Source organism: Lagenorhynchus albirostris, chromosome 14, assembly GCF_949774975.1.
Source record: "Lagenorhynchus albirostris chromosome 14, mLagAlb1.1, whole genome shotgun sequence".
NCBI classification, from domain to species: domain Eukaryota; kingdom Metazoa; phylum Chordata; class Mammalia; order Artiodactyla; family Delphinidae; genus Lagenorhynchus; species Lagenorhynchus albirostris.
Genome location: NC_083108.1, coordinates 19,406,719 through 19,417,709, shown reverse-complemented (window position 1 = coordinate 19,417,709; position 10,991 = coordinate 19,406,719). Strand labels below are relative to the sequence as shown.

Genomic DNA, 10,991 nt, shown 5'->3' with positions numbered 1-10,991 from the left:
GCCACATATACAAGCCACAATAAATAGGAATTATATGTCACTTGAGAATTTCTTTGAAATCTAATTATGATTTTCCCTTATTAAATAAAAGACCTAAAGGGAATGGAATGAAAGAGTATTAGTGGCAACAGTTACAGTTGTGCAAACCAGGAGGGATGAGTTTTGTATTTTGCTGGAGTTTGGCAATAGGGGTAAGCGATTATCCATTTTTATCCCGAAAATTTTTTCGGAAGAAGCTTTTCTCAAAAGCAAAGATGTTGTTTACAGAAATTGATTTTACGTATAAAGAAATAAGTTTGTAGGTACAGCAGAAGGCTTTTAAATAGATGAGACACAGCCTTTGGGTAGAAAAGAGCCATTAACAATATGAAATGTGTGCCGTGCATTGTTGATAAGCTGATTCATCCCAAACATTAATTGTCCCTCCTGATTCTCACAACTGTAACTGATATAAACATGGGACACGACTAATATATGCTCAGTCCCTTCCCTTAGGTCTTTTATTGAAGAGGGAAGAAGTTAAAAACTCTAAGGAAACTGTTGACAAATATTAATCATGATTTCATAGATGTTAAGTTGCAAATGAGCTTTGCTATTCCCCCACATATAATGTAATAATTGCAGTTTGCACTTTGGAGTTAATGTAAAATTTTACGGACACAGCATTTAATATTTTTGGATTATCTTTTTATTATTATTTCTGTTTAAAATAATAATGGATTATCTTTTTAAAAATAGATATTTATCAATTTCTTAATGTATGTCAGGTATGGAATTTAGACAGTAAACAAGGTATGTCGAACATTCGTGGTCTCCATCATTCCATCATTTTGTGAAGGGAAATAGGCAACAAACAAATATTATGAACCAAACACATGATTATTAAACTTCTTAAAAATTATTATTATAATTTCTTACAGAATATCTCTGATAGGTACTAACTTGAAAATTAGAAGAGAGTGCTAAGATAAAGAACGACTTGGTGGCTTTTTTAGATGTGGTTGTCTAGAAGGTTCCCTGAAAAAGTGACGTATCATCAGGGATCCCAGTAAAAGATGCAGCCAAGCAGAGGGCAGCATGTGCTCTAATAGAATAAGTGCAGACTTTGTGCAAACCTACTGCAATTTAAATCCATTCTGTGTCATTCTTAAACCTTGAAATCTTGAGCATTCCACCCCCTTGATAAAACTTTACAGAGTTTTGAGAAGAATGAGATTTTCTTTACAGAGTTTTGAGAAAAATGAGACAGCATATCGAGTGTCCATGACCATATCTGGGGCAGATTTAAATTTCCATTATAACTTATAAAGTATTGTTGCAACTTTATGAATTCACTCCTTTGAATACCTAGTCAAATAAACAAGTATTGGACTATTTTATCACTCCTGTCCCCCTTTAAATTCTTCAGGTGATTCTATAATCACAGAGTTGAGGCAGAAAAGATAGCCCCTTCCACAGACAGCAGAAAAAGAGAACAATGCTCCTGAATTTCCTAAAGACCAAGTCTCCATGAGGAGCTTTGTCAGATGCAGTTATGGTATATTTTTGATCGCCTCCTCAGAACTCACCAGCACAGTGCTGGATGGGGATTAATTAAGGTGCTGTTCCTTCTAGGGAATGCCCGACGGAGATGACCACACCCAAGGAGGTTAGATACATGTCCCTTGCTAGCACTGTGCTTCCTGGACTTGGCCTGTCAAACACAACTTCTCGAGAAGTTCAGTGAGATGAACGTGGCACTTCACAGCGCACAGCACAGGGTTCAGGCTCAAGTTGAAGAAGTGAGTTCATTGGTGAAGATGATAGTTTATTGATACTTGGAGTGACTCACATCTAAACACTTTTGGAGTTTTACCATCTGATCAGTATGCAGCCCTAAAATATATACCTGTACACAAACAGCCACAGTATATATATAATTTTTAAGTGTAAAATTGCTATGAGTGACTTAAGTATTTTCCCCCCACAAAATTTACTTCTGTCTGGCAATTTTCATAAGGAATCTTAAGTTGGACTTTTAAAATTCACTTTTAATACCTCTTCTATCTTAATGCTAGGAAACCAACCCCAAAACACTCTTTCCACTAGATTTCACCTATACCTATACATTTAGGTGAAAGCTTCTCTTTTAGAGCTCCCTCAAATTTGCTAAGTTCCCTAACCTACTAGATCAGCTTCCTAGAAAGGCTTTGTGGGCGTCCACTCCGCATATGTTCTATAATGATAAGCTGCCATACTTAAGTAAGAATCCATCTGAAATGTGACACTCCAAGCATAGATTTGGTTGCAACACTGATTTGTGTAGTTATATCCTGGTAAATATGGTGATAGATTCCTATTGATACTATGGAGATTTTAAATTATTTTATTATTTTTATATTATAATTTTTATTATTTTATTATATATATATATTTATTGCCATGGAAAGGAAGGAGACTCAGTAAAAAATATTTACTTCTAAATTCCAAGTGGGTTGGTGAGACACAGATACCATTTAGAACATTTAATTTCAGTTTACAAAAGCATAACTTTCTAAAGTTAGGATTAGAGATAACTTAAGAAGGAAGAGAAAGCATTTCCTTATATGCTCATTAAAAAATAGAATGTTAAAATAATGCCAAACATATTCCAGACAAATAATCACACTTGCTTTTTCCTCATGAGCTCATTTAGTCCTGGTGGTTAATCCTTTCATGCAGTATGCCTGCTTCTAGATTACAAGGAGTCCAGCAACACCTGACTCATTTCACTGGTACAGCCTGAAAGCTGTCTAAGCCATGTGAGTTTAGAAGCCTATCCCGCAGAGTCTATTCTTTGAAGAGTACTGGTACTGTCCTTTGTATGAGGCTCCTGGACTGACCTCCTTTGTCGAAGACACTGATTCTAGCCTATAGCTTATAGCAGCGCCTTCAGGCAGGCGTCCAAAAACAGAGAACTGTTTGATGATGAGACTGATTGGCTGTTAATTTCTGACAATAACCAATGATGTCAGAAGAGAGGAGAGTAAAATTCTTTAATAGGGCTCTCATAATGGTTTGACCAATGTTTTCTCTGAGACAACAACATATTACGGAAGGCACTGAAGAATCTCCAGGGCCTTCCCCACAAAGCATCTCGTTTCCGAAATATTTATATTAACACTTTATCTATGCAAATTAGCCTAAGGAAGTCTGAGTCTCTATTCTGATTTTACAGCTCTTATATAATAGTATTGAACTAATTCATAACTACGAAACTGCCAAACAAACCTAATTATTTCTAGCAATTTTTTTCACTTTTATAGAGTAAAATAACAAATCTTTGTCATTTATCGGGTGCTCTCTGAGAAATCTCAAAAATAATTTTATAAGTGAATTTTAGGGGCTTTTGGGGGTGACCTCCAAAACTGCTAAAGTCTAATTTTCAAATCATGCCTCTCTGGAAAATATAAAATGAACAAATATAAACAGTTGCACATATTAATTAATAAAGAAACCAGATGTTACTATCGCTTTGGAGAAAATGTGAGGCATTATGTATACATAGGCAAATTAACAAAGATATGTTAAAGCAAAATTACTACGTCAGATTTGAAAACTGGCTAATATCTAACAGGTCATAAATCTTTGGGGTTATTTGCTCCACTGGGCAAAAGTTATTTGCATATCTATTGGATAAAATTTTACAAATTAACAAGTAATTTTACTAAGTCTAGGTGTTTTAATAATAATAAATTGGGAGATTGGGATTGACATATATACACTAATGTGTATAAAATGGATAACTAATAAGAACCTGCTGTATAAAAAAATAAATAAAATTCTAAAATTCAAAAATAATAATAAATGAGACAAGTAGTACATTCCTCTAGACCTGTAAATAAATAAAGTAGCCACTAATTCTTTAAATATGGCTATTAAAATTTAAACTCAAATTAATTAAAATTAAACGTAATAAAGCTTTTAGATCCTTAGCCCCACTATCCACTTTTCACATGCTCAGTGGCTGTACTGGCTTAGGGGCTACCATATTGGGCAGCATTTCTATCTTCATGGAAATTTCTTTGGGGTAGCACTGCTCCTGCCTAGACAATCCTTAGGTGGCCAGCGACCTTTTATGGATAAGGATAAGTTCCCCACCTTTTTGCCTTATTTCCAACTTTCAGAAAAATTTTCTGACAGTCTTAATTGTGGTAGAATTTATAACCATCTAAAAGTAAAACTCAATAGTAAATGACTACTATCTGAATAGACTTTACGTAGCACAATCATGCCAAAACAGGGTGATTATATGATACATGATGTATTTTGTTAGCAGTATAAAAATGACTTTAGAGCAGTGCACACTTTGAAAAAATACAATGCTACCAAAATATGTATCATTTGAATTATTCAATGTGATTCAGTCAAACCTCTTAGGAAACCATAGAAGTTGGGATGTTGTGAATGGTTCTGGTAAACAAGAGTAGGGTCAAAACAGAAAAGATGTGAGTCAGGACAACCATAGTATCTAAAGAAAGTTTTGCCTTTTGCTTCACATAGCATTTTATTTTTCTGTGTTTAATTATGATAAAATGGAATTACACATATTGCCATAAAAGTAACTTCTATGTTAAATAGAACCCTAGGTTTTATAGTAATGCTCAATAGTGCAGAAGGGAAATACAACATTATCAAACTAGGATGCTATTTAAAAATTGTGAGAATTACTTATGTAATAGATAAATGCTTTATCTTGGATTTCTCGTTAACAAGCTGAAAGCATTATTTCCCTGAATTTCATTACTGTGTGTAAATTTCATTTATTAAACAAATAGCTGTTAGGTGCCTATAGTACAAACAAGATAGAAACAGTGTCTGCCCATACAGAGGGTGCAGACTGGTAAGGAAGGCAGAAAATAAACAAATAACTAATTAATTACAAATGTCGTAAGCTTTATGAAGAAGCAGTGTGAGAGCATATGAGGGAAACTTTACTAATCTGTTGGGATAGGAGCTGGTTGTGTATTTGAAGGCATGCAGCCAAGAAAGCCATCTCTCAGAAAGTGCCGTGTAAATTAGGATCTGGAGGATAAGGAGGGATTTTCTGGGTAAAGGAAAGTTGCAGGCAGTGGAAAATTTCATAAAGGAAACATCATATAGAAGGTCCCTGACCAACGAGGTAGCATGATTTGAGTTTTCAACTGAATGAAGATGTAATAACTTGAACTGTTTTCCTAATGCTATTTCCCCTTTTTTTGGCCAAAAGAGAGAGAGAGAGCAGATTGGCCCAGATTACCTCCTTATATCAAATTGCAATCAAGGAAATACATAAGTAGACAAAATCCTTGTGACCTGCTTCTCATTCAGAATTGCCAGAAATGTTTCCCTCTGTGGAAGAAAGCTGCCCATAGTAGTCGCCTTGACCTTCCACTGAGGTCCAAAATGGAAGACATCAACTTCATATCCTAATTTATGGGTTCACTGTTGACTCTCTGGGCTGTCTTATGCAAACAAAGTTTCTTTCTCATAAATAAAAGTGAAGGCTTGGATGGGCTTACTGTCTTTAGGCATAACTGCAGGTGTTTAAGTAACCAGAGAAGAGGAGTTACTGTCCTTGCCTGGGAAAATAGCCACAATCTTAATGCCCAAATAACTCAATTTTTATTGATAGTATCAATTATAGATCATCTACATTCAGATATCTAAGTGGCATTACATTTGATTGCAGAATTTTAGATTAGATAATGAATGGATGGATCAGAATTTTCTTTGTGAACTTTATCTGGAACCTTATATCAGCACCATCTTTCTCCCTGTCCACACACTTCTCATGATGCATTTGACCCACCGTTATAAATTTGTTGCTGTATTTGACATTTTTTCTAGAGTATGAGCACATAATAATCTCTGTATTTCCAGCACTTAATGCTTGGCCAGTGATGTTCAATGTGTGTTTATTAAGAGACTAAGCAACTGAATAAATGAAGGATTGTAGGTTTATAAATATATTAAGAGAAAGAAAAAGACCTTAAAATATCTGACTTAAAGTTTTTCATTTTATATGGAAGTTAATAATATTTAATTTATTTGATTAAATAATATTGAGGCTATCAATCTCAACAATATTTTCAAAGATGAGACTATCCATCTCATCAACAATATTCAAATTTTATTGAATGCTTCTTCTGTACAAATCAGCAATACAAAAATAAAAGGTATCAGGCATGATTCTTGCCTTCTAAGAATTGGTGACAAAGTTGAAAAACAAGGATGTTTGCTTAAAAATGAAATGTCTAATATAGGAAATGTGTACTAAAGGCCAAATGAGTCCAATAAAAAGTGAGAGATGCTAGAGTTAAGAATGTAAACAGCAAGGACATTCTGAAACCCAGGTCATATTAAAAATCACAAGAGGGACGACCTTTCATAAAATACTAAACTCCTCTCATTGTTCTTAGATGACTATCCATTGACTCATAATCTTGTCCTTTTGCTGTATCTCTCAGTATTTACTTAACATTTTCCACACACAAACAACTGGAAAAAAGAATGAAATTAGTATCTGTTGATCACCTACCATATCTCAGACATTGTAGTCAGAATTTTACATAATGTATCTCTACCTTAAACATTTTTAGAACATAAACACGTTCACAATAGTTTTTAAAAATTAAAGAAAAATTTTATCTTCATCTTTTGCTTAGTTGTTGTGACAGAACCTGATCTTGACAAGAACTTTTTTCCATAAAACAACTTTGTTGTGGTGTACTTACATAAAATAGACACCTATTTTAAATTTACAACTTAATGCATCTTGAAAAATGTGTACTCCTGTATACACATTCAAGATAGAGAATATTATCGTCACCCCCCCAAAATTCCCTGACGTCTTTTTGCAATCAGTCTTGGCCTTAGGCTACCTCTGATATGCTATTTATCACTATAAATTCATTTGCCTTAGCAAGAATTACATATAAATGAAATCATGCAGTATGTATCCTTTTGTGTATGGCTTCTTTCATATGTAATGTTTTTGAGTTTCACCCATGTCCTTGCATATCTAAGTACTTCAAGATTTTTTTAAAAATTTCTTAGTATTCCATCTTATGAATATACTACAATTTGTTTATCCATTCTCCTATTGATGGACATTTAGGTAGTTTTCATTTTTTGGCTGCCATGAATAAAATTGGTATGAACCTTGATTTTCAAGACTTCTTGTAGAATTGTGTTTTTATTTCTCCTGGTGAGCACCTAAGAGTGGAATTGCTTTGCTGTATGATAAGTTTACATTTAGTGTTGTGTTTGTTGTAGTTTGGTTTCCCAGCAGAAATGGTTGAGAGTTCTAGTTTCTCCTTATCTTCACCAGCACCTGATATTATTAACGTCTTTAAGTAAACCTTCCCTGTGGGTGTGTAGTGGTAGCTCACTGTAATTTTAATTTGCATGTCAAGTTAAATCAGTCTCTGATAGATGAATGGAGTTGAGCATCTTTACTTGGGTTCATTAGACATTTATCTTCTTTTGAGAAGTATCTGTTCAAATCTTTTGCCCACTTTTGTGTTGAGCTGTTTGTAACAGAGTTGTAAGAGATTTCTATATTTTCTGGTTACAAATCCTTTGTAAGATATATGTATTGCAAATATCTTCTCTCATTCTATGCTTTTTTTTTAAACAAGACTTTATTTTTTTTAGAGCAGTTTTAGGTTCACACCAAAATTGAGAGGAAGGTACAGAGAGTTCCCATACACCTCCCCCTCAACCACCTGCGTAACCGCCTCCATTATCAACATCCCCCATTCAAAGTAGTACATTTGTTACAACTGATGAACCTGCATTGACACACCATTATCATTCAAAGTCCATAGTTTACCTTAGGGTTCACCCTTGGGGTACATTCTAGGGGTTTGAAAAAATGTATAATGACTTATATCCATCATTGTAGTATCGTGTATAGTATTTTCACTGCCCTAAAAATCCTCTGTGCTCTGCCTATTCATCCATGCCTTCCAACCCTTGGCAACCACTGATCTTTTTATTGTCTCCATAGTTTTGCCTTTTCCAAAATGTCATATAGTTGGAATCATACAGTATGTAGCCTTATCAGATTGGCTTCTTTCACTTAGTCATACGCAGTTGTCTCTTCCATGTCTTTTCATAGCTTGATAGCTCGTTTCTTTTTTGTGCTGAATAATATTCCATTGTCAAGATGTACCACAGTTTATTTATCCATTTACCTACTGGAGGGTGTCTTGGTTGCCTCCAGGTTTTGGCAGTTATGAGTAAAGCTGCTGTAAACAGCCATGTGCAGATTTTGTGTGGACATAAGTTTTCAGTTCATTTGAGTGAATACCAAGGAGCATGATTGCTCAGTTGTATGGTGAAAATGTGTTTAGTTTTGTTTGTTTTTTTATTTTCATAACAGTTTTTTTTTCCTAAGAGCAGTAGGTTTTAATTTTGATATAGTCCCATTTACGTTTTGTTTTTGTTTGGTCATTTATGGTTTGTGCCCGGTCTGGTGGCAATTGCACATGACTAGAGGAAGAATTCATCCCATGCTTAATATTATTAAAGTGCAGTTATTTGACTGACTCTACATAAGGCAGTAGTATTGAGGATCATCATAGAAGAGTGGTTTTATCTTATACATTTATTAACCAGTGCTTTGGATAATGAAATAATTCATAGGCACTGTCTACCTAACTCCTCAGAGGTCTAAATAGAAAGAGTTATAGAGCCTCAGGGTTAGGAAGGAAACGATAAGACATTCTTTCCATCCATTGGATAAACATTTTAGCAGTCAGATCATTTTTCTAATGCACTTTCCAGAACCTATTTTCATTGTAGGCAGCAATGTAGCATAATTCATCTGGATGTTAGAGCAGGAAAAGAAATAAGAAACTTCTCTCTGATTTTTCATTTATAAGATGCCTGCCTGAGTTTCCACAGCTTAGCAGCGGAACATTTCTGGTCAACGTATCACTTGCTTTCAAGAAGAATCATGCCTTGGGAGAAGCTGCAGTGGTTCTCTGGGCAGAGTGAGAGCTTTCTAATCAGACAAAGCTGGGCATGTATGCTGGGCTAGCAAAGTGACCAAGTAACTGAAATGTCCTGAGCCACAGTTTCCCTCATCTGTAAAATGTAAAGGTTAGGATATATACACCAAAATACAGTAGGACCTCACTAGACAGCTTTTTTTTTTTTTTTTTTTTTTTTTTTTTTACTGATTGGTGATATAAATAATGAAATAGAAATTTTATTTTATTTCTGGTGCATTTTTATTATTAGAAGAAAGACAGCTAAGAAATTCAGCAGGACAAAAATGTCAAGATGAAAAATTTGGTCTTTATTTTCAATAAGGCCTACCTGGGTTTTTATTCATGATCATAATCTAATTGTGGTCTATTTTCACAAGAAGCATGTCTTAGAAGTGATGGCTATTGCATTATATCTTTGGTATGCACAACCAGAGAACGAAGTGGTATCACAATTATTTTCAAAGGTAAAACAAAATTAAGTATTATTAAGAAAGACCATGTCTTCCTATGGGACCTTTTAAAGTTTTGAATAAGTAATAAATTGCCCTGATTCAAAACCCAAGCAATAAGGCTACACCAAGTAGACTCACCTCCATTCTTCTCCCCACCCATCAAGTTCTCCAAACCTCTGTTCCCTAAGCTATCAGTTTTATTACCTACTCTGTGTTTTTTTATGCCAATACAGACAAATATGAATATATAGTCTTTCCTCCCCTTTTGTTATACAAAAGTTAACGCACTACATACTCTGTTGTACATCGAGCTTTAAAAAAATGTATGTATAGGGCTTCCCTGGTGGCGCAGTGGTTGAGAGTCCGCCTGCCGATGCAGGGGACACGGGTTCGTGCCCCGGTCCAGGAAGATCCCACATGCCACGGAGCAGCTGGGCCCGTGAGCCATGGCCGCTGAGCCTGCGCGTCCGTAGCCTGTGCTCCGCAACGGGAGAGGCCACAACAGTGAGAGGCCCGCGTACCGCAAAAAAAAAAAAAAAAAAAACAAAAAAAAAATATATGTATAGAAATTAGCATGTCACCCCTACAGAATGGCCATGCTAAGCTTCTGTGTAGCATTCCAACATTATTGAGTGTGCTGCTGAAGTAAAAACCCTGCAAGTCCTTTGCTAAATAAAAAAGTGACCTACCTCTCAGCCTTGGTGGATTGGTTCTCCTCTTGCCTCGAGGCAGAAGGTGGCAGTAGGTAAGAACTTGAGACCTCTGTAATTTTTGAAGACATATTCTAGAGTTTAACTACTCAGGAAAAGAGGCTCTGGGAATTCTGACATTCTTACTTCTGGCAAAATCAGTCTTGAGGGGTTGGTTTTAGCCTGAAGGCTTGTGCTACAAATTAATGTATGTTTCAGCATAGAAGTTAATACAGCTTTTCATTGAAGAGTGAAGGTTTTCATGTGTAAAACTTGCAAGGGAAAAGGAGTCTAATGTAGTCTTATCTCTTGATTAGAACAAATGACTGGAAGGAAATCCTTCTAAGGCTATTGCTTGTAGAGGTGACTTAGTTGTCACCCTGGAGGAAGCTATAAGCTTCTTGGAGCACTATCTCCCAAGAAAGGCTTTTCTCTGAGTCATAAAGGTGGGTGCAGTGCAACGTGGTGTTGGAGACACTGTTACAACTGCAATTTATTTTGCAGCTAAAATTTCTGCATTCAGTTTCATCTTTCTGAGCTTATAAGCATCCCAGCTTGTTTTTTTTGTTTGTTTTTTTTTTTTGCGGGTACGTGGGCCTCTCACTGTTGTGGCCTCTCCCGTTGCGGAGCACAGGCTACGGACGCGCAGGCTCAGCGGCCATGGCTCATGGGCCCAGCCGCTCCGCGGCACGTGGGATCTTCCCAGACAGGGGCATGAACCCGTGTCCTCTGCATCGGCAGGTGGACTCTCAACCACTGCGCCACCAGGGAAGCCCCCAGCTTGTTTTTAAAAACCTAAAAGCAAGTGTATACAATTATTTTAACTCATAATTATGGAAGGCAGGAAGAAG

The 10,991-nt window shown here is 35.9% G+C and overlaps 1 non-coding gene across 1 annotated transcript; it reads right to left on the bottom strand.

Moving 5' to 3' along the window:
* Positions 1–9,996: 9,996 nt before the first annotated feature.
* On the bottom strand, positions 9,997–10,104 carry LOC132504600 (U6 spliceosomal RNA). Its single transcript, XR_009534985.1, has one exon. It is a non-coding gene; the product is annotated as a U6 spliceosomal RNA (small nuclear RNA).
* Between the last annotated feature and the right edge of the window lie 887 nt (positions 10,105–10,991).